This window comes from Equus caballus, chromosome 2, assembly GCF_041296265.1.
Source record: "Equus caballus isolate H_3958 breed thoroughbred chromosome 2, TB-T2T, whole genome shotgun sequence".
NCBI classification, from domain to species: domain Eukaryota; kingdom Metazoa; phylum Chordata; class Mammalia; order Perissodactyla; family Equidae; genus Equus; species Equus caballus.
Window position 1 is genome coordinate 118,027,002 of NC_091685.1, and position 15,703 is coordinate 118,042,704.

General features: G+C 39.1%; 2 pseudogenes; one reads left to right on the top strand and one right to left on the bottom strand.

The window, feature by feature from the left end:
* Positions 1-11,836: 11,836 nt before the first annotated feature.
* LOC100072590 (small ribosomal subunit protein uS2-like) lies at positions 11,837-12,725 on the top strand (annotated as a pseudogene).
* Positions 12,726-14,367: 1,642 nt separating this feature from the next.
* On the bottom strand, positions 14,368-15,497 carry LOC100072594 (nucleolar protein 10 pseudogene; annotated as a pseudogene).
* Between the last annotated feature and the right edge of the window lie 206 nt (positions 15,498-15,703).

Below are 15,703 nucleotides of genomic sequence, written 5' to 3' on the forward strand. Positions count from 1 at the left end.
AACAAAGAACACAGGGGTTTCAAACTGATTTAGGGCCAGTGGTTTCAAGTCATCTGCCTAGGGTACAAAAGAGGGTACCTCCTAATCGCATCTTCTCTGGCCCATCTACCACTCTACCATGTGACTCCTGCATACGGCTTTCATTTTTTCCAAAAGTAATTCATCTTCCTTTAAGAATTTTTAAGAATTCTTGCCAAATAACTTGAACTTCCGAAACACCACCCAGGTGACATCCCCTGTGGGAGATTTTGGAAGGAAACCAACGAGGTAAATTTCCAGCATAGCATAATTCTGGTTCTCTGGTTAAAGAATTTATCTCAAATACTGTTCTCACAAAAGGACTCGAGCTGTGAAATCATTACTATGCGTACTGTGCACTTCACTTGAAAGCATTTTCTAAACTAAATTATAATTTGTGCTAAGTCCATTTTTCCTCATTGGCACATTCTGTTAACAACTTAAATGATATGGTGGAACATTCTTTCCTTCAGAATAATGGATATTTTGATTTAGATACAGATATGGATTTAGATATATGCAAGTTCACAGGCTTGGATGGGAGCATCTGCTTCCCTGCTGCCTGTGCTTCCAGCCCGTTTGCCCTTATTGAAGAAAGAAGAGAATTAAAATCCATAATCATGTGAGCGAACCAGCCGGGAAAACCGACATAGACAGGTAAGCCTTTACTTTGCGTTTGTGGCCACAGAGGGGTAGAAGTATGGAAATGATTTTCTATTCTATTAAATTTTATCCAAAATGCACATGGTTTTAGGTTTAAATTCTTGGAGCACCTCATGTGGTCACCCACTAACCTCTGGCAGTCACCTTCATCACAGACTGTCTCCCTTAGCGCCTCATCCTTTTAATTACCTTGCATCTTCCCATTAGGTCTCATACTTGGCTTGTGTTTGGGATTGTTGAATAGTCAGCCCTGTCTAGTTCTGTTATTGGATAAGGTCCAAACTGTGTGTGTGTGTTTGCATGTGTCGGGGGAAGTTGAGACGGCAACAGAGAAGACATTAACACCCTCTGGTGGCACAGGGCATTTGGGAGAAAGTCTCATGGTGCTCTATCCTCAGGGTTTCTATATATGAGGTATTAAGGCCTTTCACTATGGCAAGATTAAATCTTGCATGAATATTTCCTGTATGTGTTTATGCTAGAATAACTTTTCCACGTTGTGTTGCACTTCGCATCCTTGATCTGGCAATTAAGAGCAGCCCTTCATTGGTGACTCTGTCACAAACAGTGGATGACAAACTCCTGCTTATTCAATCTACTCCTCATCTGGTGAGTCCATCTTTGGTTTCCAGGAGACTGATCACCTTGAAATTACTGGGACAGATTTGCTGTACATGCAAAAGTCTGTAAATTATGAACAGAGTCTGAGCAGAGTCTAGCATTATATTCAAATCTAATGCATATCAAAATTCTTCAGATAGAATTATTTAGTAGAATGATTATTCTATGTTCCTTAGTAGTTAGTTATTAATTCATTTTTAGCCCATAACATTCTTATCAAAACAATGTATCAAGTTAAAATATTATCCAGAATCATCTTAAGAGAGAAGGACAGAGAGGTACATTTTAAAATCAGGAAGGAATCAAGAATCACACAGAGCATTTGTCACTGCCAGGGAGAGAGATCTAGAAGGGAGTGACATGATGAGTGACCTTGGCAGCCCTTCAGACCAGAGGCTCAAGGGTTCAGGTTGGATAAGGATTGGGGCAAATGAGAATAAAGAGAGGTTGCAAAAGGGAAGCAAATGGAGCTGATGAAAAACAGCTCTTCTTTTTCAACTCTGCTTAGAGCTTGTTTTTGTCGGGTCAATCATAGAGCATAAATGGAAAGAACTGAAGAAGAGAAAAATCTGTGTTTATATTTAGCTCATTCCTTCTTCCCGTGCCTGACATGGTAAATGTTAGTGTGTGTTATGGACTGAATATTTGCGTCTCCCCAAAATTCATATGTTGAAATCCCCACCCCCAATGTGATGGTGTTAGGAGATGAGGACCTAGGGAGGTGATAGGTCATGAGGGCAGAGCCCACATGAATGGGATTAGTGTCGCTATGAAAGACGCCCAGAGAGCTCCCTCCTTTTTTCTCAACCACCTGAGGACACAGCGAGAAGATGACTGTCTATGAACCAGGAAGTGGACTCTCACCAGACACTGAATCTTCTAGTGCCTTGATCTTGGACTCCCCAAGCCTCTAGGACTATGGGAAATAATGTTTGTTGTTTAAGACATTCCGGCTACGGTAGTTTGTTAGAGCAGCCCGAATGGACTAGACGGTGTCCAACATTAGAAAGGAAGTTACCTGAGACCAGGGACTTTATTTTGATTACTCCTTTCTCATCTGTACCTATAACAGAGCTTGGCTCTTAGACATTACATATTCAGTAAGTACTTGTTGAATGTGTGAAAATGAATGAATGCATTATGTATTGTAAAGCATTTCATATATATATGAAGAAAGGAAATCACCCCTAATTAACTTATGGGCTCTGTGCACAAAAGGCTCATCTGAAGATAAAAAGATATACTATTAGACAACATTTCATCACTAACTTCTGATTAAGCTTTACATCATACAATAGAAATAAGTCTATATAGGAACTCTTCTGTCCATGCAGTCAGAATACTACCTCAAAACACTTTTGTAAATTAGGAAATGTGGTAAGTGCTGGTAGAAAGGGGAGAAATAGCCTGTGCTCTGGAGTAAGACTGCTTGGGTTCAAATTCTGGATCCACTGCGTAATAGTTCTGTAACCTTGGGCAAGATCACACTAATGAATTAACCCTTGGTTCATGAAAATGCAAACTACAAATTGTTCTTTTGTGTTTCTGCATTCTTAAGATTGTCTAAGCGAGGTTCTCCAAATTTGACAGATCAGGCACTCCCATCAAATTTGAGCATGCACCCTGATATGTGTACCCCTGTTTAGTTTCTATTTGCAACTGTACTCATGTACTGTCTGCATCTTAAAACATACAGAAAATTAGAAAGATAAAAATAGGTGGCAAAGACAAAAATATACAAAATATACTATTTCAAATAATTAATTCTAGCTTATTAATAATGGTACAGAAATCATTTTTGCTCTCAGTAAAAATATGATTAATAAGAACATTGTTTTATGAGAATAATGTGATTGAACATATTTTATTCAATTAAATCACCATGCATTTTACTTTCTTGTGGCTGAAAAAGGGCTAATCTTGGGAGGTGTCAGCTCTGTCATTTCCTTAATGCTTTTTTCTTTATACATGCACTATCAGAGTTACATACATGACGATTTTATTGAAGGGATCTTTTTTATGATATTTGTTTATTTTTTTAGGATTAGCACAATTTACATGATATAGTATTATCTATGAATACATCTAATAGGAACAGAAAGTTTTCAATACTTAGCAAATTTTATACAAGACCAAAAAGTAAGAACGATACCTTCCACATGTGAGGACATCCTGCGTGTTTTAGGGATGTGGGAACAATGAAAGGATCTGACTTGCAGAGCAGACGAAGGCTCCCACATCAATCCACATATTAAGGAATAGAAAAGACTAATTTGTTTCTCAATTTATGAAAAAATTAAATATAAATAGAAGGTCAAATATTTTCCCCACTCCAGCCAATGTTATTTCTACTAGACTTGGAGATCATTGTTCTACTGTGCTAGCCTATAAATATTTCTCCTTCTATCTTTGTGTTTCTATCACAGCATATTTTATTATTAATCTATTTTTAAATTTAAACTAAAAAGAAGCAGGTAGTTCTTTCACGTTAAATAAGATTACTGCCACATAGATCTTCAGAACGTAAATCTCAGAAAATAACTCTGGAAATGTGTGTACAAATTAATCTTGTGAGGCTCACACAGATTTGATTCTGTGATTATAACAGGAAACTTCTCATATTAGGCCTGGAGGAATCGTAACCTTAACCCCAATAGGTGAACACAAAATCTATTAAACTGTTGAGCTATTGAAAATAATGATCTGAAATGCATTGTGTCTTCACTAAAAATGAAAGTTCTTTATGTAGGGCAGTAAAATATAAAACTGCAGGTAATTCGTCTGCCTTGTTCATGTCTTCCTACCACTTCAAATGGTGGGATCTCCAGGCCTTCACCGTGACTCCTGGATGTTGGCTTGTGATTGTTATACAAACCTGGGTTTATCTAGGTCTTTTATTTAAGGCAATATAATTTTGGGCAAAACTTTTAACCACCCTGGACCTCCATTTCCGAGTCAGTAAAGTAGGAATGCAAAAATAAGATATTAATATCAACTATGAACAGAGAGAGAGAACATAAATAAGTTGTCTGGCACAGTGCCTGAACTCCAACTGCCTTGTCTTCTTGAAGGTTCTGATGCCATCTGGGCCTGTCTTGGGACTATTTGCCTTAAGATCCATCTCTTGTCGGTTCCCTGCTCTGCTCCGTGTGGCAGGAGGCTGCCCTCATCAGGCTGTCTTTCTTTGACTCCGATGTCAGCCAATATCCAACAGGACCTGGCCAAGGGGAGGCACTCCTGGACAACTGGAAAGTGGCAAGAAGGAAGATGCACCCCTCTCTGTGCCTCAGGCTGTGTGTCTGGAACTACCACAGCTCACCCAGTGGCTCTGTGTGCCCTGGACAGGCTACTGTGGTTCCAACTTCTGTGTGAGTCCAACCCCTGGGCTTTGGTAACTCTCCTCTCACGGTTCCTCTGACCTGGGGGTGGTAGTAGCTTTCTGCAGCTGCTAATCAGAGCTGCCTCTCATCTTCCATTTAGCTTCTCTGCTCTTCCATCATTTATGTAACAAAAACCTTATGCTGAAGTCCCTCTTCCTTAAACTCTCAAATGCTTCCTGTTTTCAGGTTAGACTTAGTTTTAGTTTTCTGTTGCTATGCGTCAAATTACTAAAAGTTAACAGCTCAAGAGAACATCAGTTTATCATCTCACAGTTCCAGGTCAAAATTTCACATGGGCTCAACTGGGTTTGCTGTTTAGGACCTCACGAGACTGAAATCAAGGGGCTAGCTGGGGCTGGACTCTTATCTGGATGCTCTGAGAAGAATCAGCTTCCACATTCATTCACGTTGTTGGCAGAATTCAGTTACTTGCACTTACGGCTCTTCGTTTCCCTGCCTGCTGTCAGCTGGGGGCCGCTCAGGCTGCTTCTCTCACCGCCTGGCCCCTCCATCTCAGCAACGGAGAACATTTGTTTCTCGGGTCCAATCCCTCTCATGCTTCGAAAATTTCTGATGTCCTCTTCTGCCCACAGCTGGAGAAAATTCTACTCTTTAAAGGGCTCATGTGATTAAGTTAAGCCCACCTGGATAATTTCCCTCTTTTAAGGTCAACTGATTAACATTAATTGTATCAGCAAAATCTCTTTTGCCTCTTAAGTTAATTTAATCACCAGGAGCAACACCAGGGGAGAAGGTCATCATAGAATTCAGCTTTCCACAGACCTTAAGTGATCCATCACTTCTGGCACTTGCCGGGTTTGTGTCCTTGAGCCTATCATTTAACCTCCGAGGGCCTTAGATTCTTCATTTATAAAGCATTTATAAATAAGAGAGACAATTTGATTGCCCATGTTCTAGTTCTATAATGCTATCATTCTGTGACCAGAGACTGACGTTATTTGGGCTAGCAGGAAGACTAGTGTAGTCTTCTCTTGCACTGTCCCTCTTTCCCCAGGGACCATTTCAATTTTTCTTTGAAAAGGAGAGAATTGTGTTTTACTAGAAACATTTCTTAAGTATGGCCACAACGAAATGTTTCTATTTAAATTGTATTAACTTCAATATTTAGGAATGAGTTGCTGCTTCTTCTGGTGCTGCCGGTGCTGCCTGAAGTTCTGACGTGAATCAGTAAGCCCTGTGTGTCCATGTTCAGGGTGATGCTCTGATGTGGTGGTGACCTGGAGACTACAGAAGGGCTGCTCTGAGAGGGGAAGTTAGAGGAGATGACAGCGCCAGCCCTGGGGGGGTCTGAGGCATACCACCTAGTATCTCTGAACTCCAGTTGTATCATTTGTAAAATGAGGAACTTACAATAGGGGCTCTTAGTGTCAAGTTTTAACAATGATCCTCCTCCATCTTAAACCCTTCATTGTAATAAAACATAGTGACCATACGTATAATGAAATAAGAAGGTTATTAAATTCTCAGGTAGAAAGAAAGCTGAGCGCTTTAAGCAGAATCATTTGGAAAATTATTTTCATTAAAAGATTTCAGTGTATAGTTTTTGGATGCTATGATTCATCACTTTTTTTTCCCACAGATCTAGTCTTTAAATTTTTAAAAGTATATACTAATACACCATCATATGGCAGTCATGTAATGCCCTCTTCTGGCTAAAGACTGAAGCGCAACCTGTCTCCGGGCTATGGCATTATCTGGAAATTTGCATGTTCTTAGTTCTTTTCTGTACATTTGCTCTGCAACATATGTTTTGACAATTTTTAATCAGCTTAGTCCTTATCACTTTCAAAAATGAATGTGTTTTATAAATGATGTAGGCGTTTACCTGCTTAACAACTTAGCTTAATAAACTTGGGCAGCTTAAAATAATTTTTAAACAAATCTTGAAATATAATCTATCTAGTTGGGATATTTTTTTATTGATAAAATTAATCCATTTACCAGATCCCTGTATTACATTGTACTTTTAAAGGACAAAATGATAGATAAGTTCTAAAACAACTTGGTATTATTATAATTAATTATTCACTATATTTGAGTTTCTGCCCCCACATATGTGTGCGAGCTGGCTAAACGATTTCTGTTGCTCCCTATTGGAGACAAACTGTACTGAGATATTATTTTACCATTAATGTTCTTACGGTTTTCACCATCTAGAACAGTGGTTATCAACCCTTAGGGCCACATCAGAAGCACCTGGAGGCGTGATGGGAAGATTAAATTTTCTCTGATAATGAAATGTGTGGTATTCTTTAGATGTGTTGGAACACTTTGATAGCCTTATTTTGAAAGTTATCATATAATTTATCATCCAAATATGGACACTTTTGAGGGTGAAAGAATTGTTATTAACAATTATACCAGGATACCGGCCTAACCCAGGGTTTTGGCAGGCAGAGCAGAAGTAGGGTCACAGTATTTAGATACAAGACGTATGAGCTGGAGCAGTGGAAAGCTGAGAATCATTGCTAAAATTCTGTTTTTACTTTTATTTTCAATGGTGTTTTTCATTTTCAATTTACAATTTCTGTTGTATGGCAAATAGAAATCATGTTCGACTTTATACTCTCCTTGGAGCCAGAGGGCCTAGTTTCAAATCCTGACAAATTACTTAATTTCTCTGTGCCTCAATTTCCTCATCTGTGGGATGGGAATAATAACAGTGCTTACCTTAGAGGGGTGTTAAAGGATTAGAGAGTTAACGATTAACGAGTAAATATGTGGCTAACATTTAGAATAGTACCTGGAGCATAGTAAACCCTATTACTGATAATAAAATGATTGGTTGCCGTAGGAGAACAATAATATAGGTGAATTTTTACAAAGTATGAGCGTTTCAGAGGTTGTACATTAACTTCAGGAAAGCTCGCGTGGTCAGCAGCCTCTAAGAAGGCCTCCAGGAATCCCTGCTTCCTGGTGCTCACGTTGTGGCGTAACCCTCTCCCCTTGAGCGCAACTGGACTGCGTGACTCATTTTTAATGAGTAGAAAAAACAGCAAAAGTGATGCGATGTCACTTCTGAGATTAGGTCACAAAAGGACTGTGACTTCCCTTTTGCTCTTCCTCCCTTAATCTTTCTCCTTCTCTCTTGGATCCATTTCTCCAAGAGGGAAGCAGACGCCATGTTGTGAGCAGCTGTATGGAGAGGCCCATGTGGTAAGGGACTGATGTCTCCTGCCAAAAGTCAGTGAGGACCTGAGGGCGGACAACAGTATTTCCAGAAGCAAATGATACTTGAAAGATACTCAAAGCATCAAATTGAAAATAGTAGGAAAAAGTGATTCTTTAGTTTCCATACCAAAAAAATCTAAATACTCCATCTCTGTCTATAAACAAAATCATTACATTTTCCAAATTAAAAATGGCTCAGTTTGTGCTTTGAAACAAAGAAATAATTATTTATAAACACAGCCTTGATAGAAATTCTAGTATGGAAATTAAACTGGAAGCTTCATGTCAGTGTTACCACTTGATGGAGCTATAATGCCAGAGAACCCTTCAAAAACCATAGGGTTTACATGGAAGCAATCTTTAGGAGAAATGTAGATAAAATGAATAATTCTAATTATTAGTTGGGGTCATTCTAGAGATTACTCTCTGTTCTCACCAAGCAATTTTTTTAATATGTGAAAGAGAAAACTTGATATAATAATCCTGAGCTGTTAATGGAGGATAATTTGCTAATTTTTATTTTTAGATAAAATATAGAAATATTATAGAAAAATATGGAAATTTAAGGAGTATACTCTTTGGCAAATGCTTACATATTTGTAATGAGAAAGCTGTTCTTCCACAGACTCAGCCAGAAAATGGAAATGAGTGACCTCCATTCGTAACAACGTTGTTTCTCCTCTCACCATTGTAATCCTCATTGTGTTGGAAAACCATGTAGCATTTGGGCTCTTCAGTTTAATGGCTTTGTTAATAATAATTAAAGCTGGAACAGAAGAGAGCCCAGAAGTAAACCCACCCACACATATATGGTCCATTAATTTACAACAAAGGAGCCAAGAACAGACAATGGGGAAAGGACCGTCTCTTCAATAAATGATGTTGGGAAAACTGGATATCTACATGCAAAAGAGTGAAAATGGACCACTATCTTACACCATACAAAAAAATTAACTCAAATTGACTAAATATTTGAATATCAGACCTGAAACCATAAAACTCCTAAAAGAAAACATAGGCAATAAACTCCTTGACATTGATCTTGGAGATAATTTTTTTGGATTTGACACCAAAAGCAAAGGCAACAAAGCCAAAAATAAACAAATGGGACTACATCAAATTTAAAAGCTTCTGCACAGCAAAAAAAGCAATCAACCAAATGAAAGGGCAACATACCAAGTGGGAGAAAATATTTACAAATCACGCATCTGATAAGGGGTTAATCTCCCAAATATATAAAGAACTCATACAACTCAATAGCAAAAAAAAAGTAAGCAATCTGATTAAAAAAATAGCCAGAGGATCTGAATAGACATTTTTCAAAGAAGATAATACGGATGGCTAACAGGAACGTGAAAAGGCACTCAGTGTCACTAATCATCAGAGAAATGCCAACCAAAACCACATGAGATGTCACCCCACGCCTGTTAGAATGACTGTTATTAAAATGACAAGAAATAGCAAATGTTGGAGAGAATGTGGAGCAAAGCGAACCCTCCTGTACTGTTGGAATGAATGTAAAGTGGTGCAGCCCCTATGGAAAACAGCGTGGAGGTTCCTCAGAAAATTAAAAATAGAGCTACCATACAATCTAGCAATTCTACTACTAGGTATTTATCTGAAGGAAACAAAAACACTAAATCTAAAAGATATCTGCACCCTCGTGTTTATTGCAGCATTATTTATAATAGCTAAGATGTGGAAGCAACATAAGTGTCCATGTCTGGATAAATAAAGAAAATGTGATACACACAGGAATATTATTCAGCCATAAAAAGAAGGAAATGCTGCCATTTGCGGCAACATGGGTCATGAATGGACCTTGAGGGCATTATGCTAAGTGAAATAAGTCAGACAGAGAAAGACAAATACTGTACGATCTCACTTATATGTGGAATCTAAAAGAAAAAGCAAAACTGAAGTCATAGAAACAGAGAACAGATTAGTGCTTGCCAGAGATGGGAGGTGGGTGAAACGAGTAAAGGGGGTCAAAAGGTACAAACTTCCAGTTATGAGATAAACAAGTCATGGAATATGATGGACAGCATGGTGACTATTGATAATAACACTGTCTGTGTATTTCAAAGTTGCTAAGAGAGTGGATCTTAAACGTACTCATCACAAGAAAAAAAATTGTAACTACGTGTGCTGATGGATGTTAACCAGACTTATCGTGGTGATCATATGGTCTATCTGAAACTAATACAATATTATATATTAATTATGTCTCAATTTTTAAAAAATGAATAATTAAAACTATAAATATCCTGTCAGTTCAAGTAAATTTCTGCTGCCAAATAAGTTTGCAAAAAAAAAAATAAATAACTGTTGGATCTCCAAAATCTTTATATTTTGGAATTGTGGACAAGGGATTCTCAGATGGACAAAGAAAGTACCAGAGAATCCTGTCTATGGGATTCTTGTGACAACCTTTTGTAAACAAGGTGTCACATTCTATACTCAGAGACGGCAATGTGTCAGTGCTACTCTTCCTTCTCACAGGTGGTGCCCATTCTCATATGTCCATCCCTCAGGCCTCTGCCCCAGCCTTCCTTGACTCTGCTCACTCAATCTTTCTCTCTCCAGGCGCTGATCAGTCAAGCCATTTGCCATTGCCCATGACTCCATATATATACTAAACTTGAGCTTAGATATGGCAGTAGGTGGTGACTCTGAAACATAGGGCAGGGACAGAAGCAGATTAGATACGAGTGTCTCATGTCACAGCAGATAATTATAACCACTCACCTAAGACCCTGGACCAACATGGGACGTGAGGATGATCACAACCAAAGCAGGAAGTTAGAGAGAAGACTGTGAAAATCCTCTTTACCTGGTGGCCACTAGCTGACAACACAAATATCATTTAAATAATAAAATACAACAAAGCATGAATCTGATTATTTCAAAATGCTTATCAGGGGCCGGCCCCGTGGCCAAGTGGTTAAGTTCTCATGCTCTGCTTCGGAGGCCCAGGGTTCGGATCCTGGGGGCAGACATGGCACCACTCATTAGGCCATGTTGAATTGGCGTCCCACATGCCACATCTAGAAGGACCCACAACTAAAATATACAACTATGTACTGGGGGGATTTGGGAAGAAAAAAAAGCAGGCAAAATAAAAAAGAAGATTGGCAACAGTTGTTAGCTCAGGTGCCAATCTTTAAAAAAAAATGCTTATCAAAGAGATGGTAGAAAAAAATTTCTAAGAGCTCTTCAGTGTTCATATATGCAGATTGCTGTCACATTAAACTCAATTTATTTAAAATCAAACAAAACAAACCTTGAAAGAAATAAAGGAACAGTGTGCCAATGTTTATGCTTCTCACACTGTTACATTTTTATCAGTCTCTAACTTTAGAATCATCTGTGATGCTCACATCTCTTCAGATCCTGCATTGAACTAATCCGCATCCTTCTTCCCTTACAAAGCATCTGACGGTTATTCATTACACTTTGTTTCCATCTCTGGCTCTGACTGCAGACCCTTGTTTTGCTGTTTGATTGTGGACTGATGCCCTAACAGCTTTTCCTGTCTAAACAAGCCTGCCCACCTCTGCTGGACTGGTTTTCCTGAAAATCTACTTTCAATACCTCATTTTTGCCCCAAAACTATAAAAATATAAATAAATGTTTCTTGTTAAATACTCTTAAACAATTTTAAAAAGAAACCCAAAACTGACAAACTGTATTTGCAACATGTTTGAGTGATTACTATTTAATTTAGCTACTACATAACAGATGCTAGCAACTGAGTAAGCAAAAGACCAAGTCTCCAAAGAAACATGGGAAAACATCAAATGGTAATTCACAAATAAAAAAATATAAACAAAAAGTACACACAAAAAAATTCCTAAAGTTGATAATAATAAAAGTGCAAATTAAAATACAACTCATTACCTTTATGCACTACCCAGAGAGGGGTCCATGCAGCGTTGTTCTGGGTTCCTGTCATGACTTAAATGGAAACTTTCACAGCGTCTGGGGCCCCTGATGTCCTGCAAATGGAGGAGGAGGAAGTCCTCAAATTCCTTGCAGCAGGAACTCACTTAGGTGGCACCAACTTTGACTTCCAAATGGAACGATACATCTATAAAAGGGAAAATGATGACATCTACATCATACATCTGAAAAGAACCTGGGAGAAGCTTCAGCTGGCAGCTTGTGCCATTGAAAACCCGGCTGGTATCAGTAACATATGCTCCAGGAATACTGGCCAGTGAGTTGTGCTGAAGGTTGATGCGCCACTGGAGCCACTCCTATTGCTTGTCACTTCACTCCTGGGAACTTTACCAACCAGATCCAGGTGGCCTTTAGGGAGCCATAATTTCCAGTGGTTAATGATCCCAGGGCTGACCACCAGCCTTTCACAGAGGCATCTCATGTTGACCTGCCTACCATTTCTCTGTGTAACACAGACTCTGCTCAGTGCTATGTGGACATTGCCATCTCCTGCTACTCTAAGGGAACTCACTCAGTGGATCTGACGTAAATGCTGGCCTGGGAAGCTCTGTACATGCATGACACCGTCTTCCATGAACACCCATCCAAGGTCATGCCTGGTCTCTACCTCTACAGGCATCCTGAAGAGATTGCAAAGGAAGAGTAGGCTGCTGCTGAAGAGGCTGTGCCAAAGGAGGAATTTCAGATGAATGGACTGCTCCAGTTCTCAAATTTACTGCTACTCAATCCAAAGTCGCAGGCTGGTCTGAATGTGTGCAGGTGCCCTCTGCGCCTATCCAGCAGTTCCCTTCTGAAGACTGGAGCACTCAGTCTGCCACCAAAGACTGGTCTGCAGCTCCCACTGCTCAGGCCACTGAACGGGTAGGAGCAGCAACGGAGTGGTCCTAAGCTGTTCTTCCACAGACGCTTAGCCAGAAAATGGGAATAAGGGTGATGGAAAATAAATGGTTTCTAAAAAAAAAAATTACAGCTCATTATTAATTGACTCTCAGGTTGGTCAAGATTAAGGAAGAATGATAATATCCATTATCAGTGAAGGAGTGGGGAAACAGAGCCTCTCACAAGCACTATTGGACTGAATGTCAACTGATGCAAACTTTCCAGAGAAAGATTCCATATATATTTGTAAAACTGAAAAACGTATATGCTCTTTGATCTAGGATTTTCACTTTTAGAAATTTTTCCTAAGAAATAATCATGCATTTGCCCAAAGATTTATCTATAAAAATGCTTGCTGAAAAATATTTATGACTGAAAAACAAATTATTAGAGAAAAATAAATAAGAAGCTAGTTAAAAAAGTTGTATAATCTGCATATGGTAGAACACCATACGCAATCATCACAATGGTGCAGTAGAATATACTGTAGACTGGGCAACATATTCAAAATACAGTGTTAGGTAACAAAACAAATTAACAGCTAAACAGCTATAGAGAACGCTGAGGACCAGCCTAACCCCACAGATCCCAAACATGGTAGCCCATTCTGCTGTCATTTCTCCCTACTTCCCTCCCGCTCCCCCTCTCCCTCCCAGCCCCTGCCTCCCTCCACCCCCACTGATCTGGGTTATTGAAGGAACACAACTCACTTAGTCTGGAGGCTCCAGCAAGGAGGACAGACACCCTGGCTGCATAACAGTTCTTCAGGATTTGGTTCCATTGCTTTCTCAACATGCAGCTTCAGGGAAGACATATCCAATGTCAACCAGATAAGCCAAATGCCAAACCAATCCAGATGATTAATGGAGTGACAGATGTGGGAGTTAGGTTTTACTCATATTCAACAGAAGCAGTTATGTTTAAGGATAGCATATTTTCTTGTTGTTGTTCAAATGGAAGTATTTATTTTTATAAATGTTTTCTCCAGCCAGTTTATCTCTAATTGCACTTAATAAACAGAAAAAAATCTGTATTAATCTTGTGCCAAGTTAGAAGAATAACCAGTAGCTTCCATTTCTTGTTTTAGGATGTTATTACCATTAAATTATATTCTCTTGGTATGAAAATATTTTTTAAAAAAATCCCAAACACATAAGCAAGCAACAGCCTGTCAACATATATGTATAAACACAAACATGACCAATACACACACGTTAGGCAAAACAGGAATGATATTTCTGGGTGGCTTAATGGCAGCAGGTTTTGCAAGAATGACAGTTCCCAGAACATGATCAATCTTCCTTTCTCACACAGGATAACCTTTCATTTCATGGTTTCACAATATTAAAAAACAACATCCTGATTTACCTGATTAAAACCAGAGAGAGAAGGACAATGTTTATGGGGAGCAACAACTTAGAAAAAGCACCCTGGGGGCCCCACACTGACCAGTTGGAGGCCCCAGTTTCAAAGTCTGACCCATCAGGCATAGGAACAAGTTGTCAAATCTTTTCCTATGTAGATGTATCAAGGATTTACATGAAGCTTTTAAAATGTGTGTTCCCCTGTCTGGGTTTAATGTACTCTAAGGATGCTCAGTTTGAGGGAGAAGTGCTCTTTCTGAATCACATGTAGGACGCCATTTCCAGATTCAATGAAATGGTTGTCCTCTTCTGTGTCTTCACTTCAGGTGACCAGCTGAACCAGGAAGTGTTCTCCTCTCTTGCCAGTGGTTTCTCAGCCTCCTGTTGCTTCTTCTGCTGTTCGGATCTTTTAACTACGAATGTCAATTGTTTGCTGCCGACTATGGTATCTGATACACTCTATGTCCCATTTTTTAGCTTCAAGTTTCAAATGATCTTCAAGGGTTTCATTCATCAGCTTCTGCTTTGTGTGAGAACCTTGGAAGCTTCTGAGTTCTTCTGCTGCTTTGATCTCAGAAAAACGGGCCTGAGGACCAGCTTCTGGTCCTCCTTGAGTCGTTTCTGCCGCTTCACATTTTCCTTCTGGTGGAGAAGTCTGTGCTGTTTCCCGATCTCTTCAGCTCAGACCTTTTCATCATCTGAACCCTCAGAAATTTCTTCATCACTTGGTTTTCCTTCCAGTCCTCCTCCTCATCTTTTTTCATGAAGTCTTATTGCTCTAAGTCTTTGTTTCTTCTTCCTTTTTTCACTGATTTTTCGAACAGGTAGATTTAAAAGCCGAAATTCTTTACTCTCTTCATCTACTTGGAAGCCAGGGTTCTCAAACAACCTTAAATCTATCATCGGTGAGAATATTAGGAAGACTCTTAATTTTCTTTTTCAATGTAGATTTTTGCTTCTCTTCCTCTTCTTCAATTAAATTAAGAGCCAGGTCTTTGTTAACTTTTGGCAACTACTTTAATTGGACTCCCCGTGCACGTGTTTCTTCTATCTTCTGTCGGATCTTATCTTTCCTATATTCTTCATAAGCAAGTGGATTTACCGTCAATTTCACCTCATGATAGAGTCTTATATCCATGAAAAATCCATGCAGATATGCCTTTTGAAAAGGTGATCCAATGAGATGTGTGAGCCCTAGATTTTCAACGTCTTTCTTGGTGACAAATTTGTAATCATTGTAAACCGTGCTTTCTGGATTCTCTTCTAATTCTTCTGTCAAGTTTTCTAAGAAGGAACACCACCTGGGAGCAGGACCCAAAACTAGATTACTGTTTATTATAAAGGGATATAACTCAAGAATAGCCAGATGAAAGAGATTCATAGGGCATGGTATGGGGAAAGGGCTTGGAGCTTCCATGCCCTTTCCTAGCGTGCCACTCCCCGAATCGCCACTTGTTCACCAACCCAGAAGCTCCAAGATAACGCATTTTCATGAACCAAAACATGAAACATAGATGTCATATATAAAAGTATACTGATGGGGACAGTGAAACAGCATATTTTAAATTGAAGTTGCCTCTGATAATCTGACATATGATTGGCTTAGAGACATCTTCAGAAAGT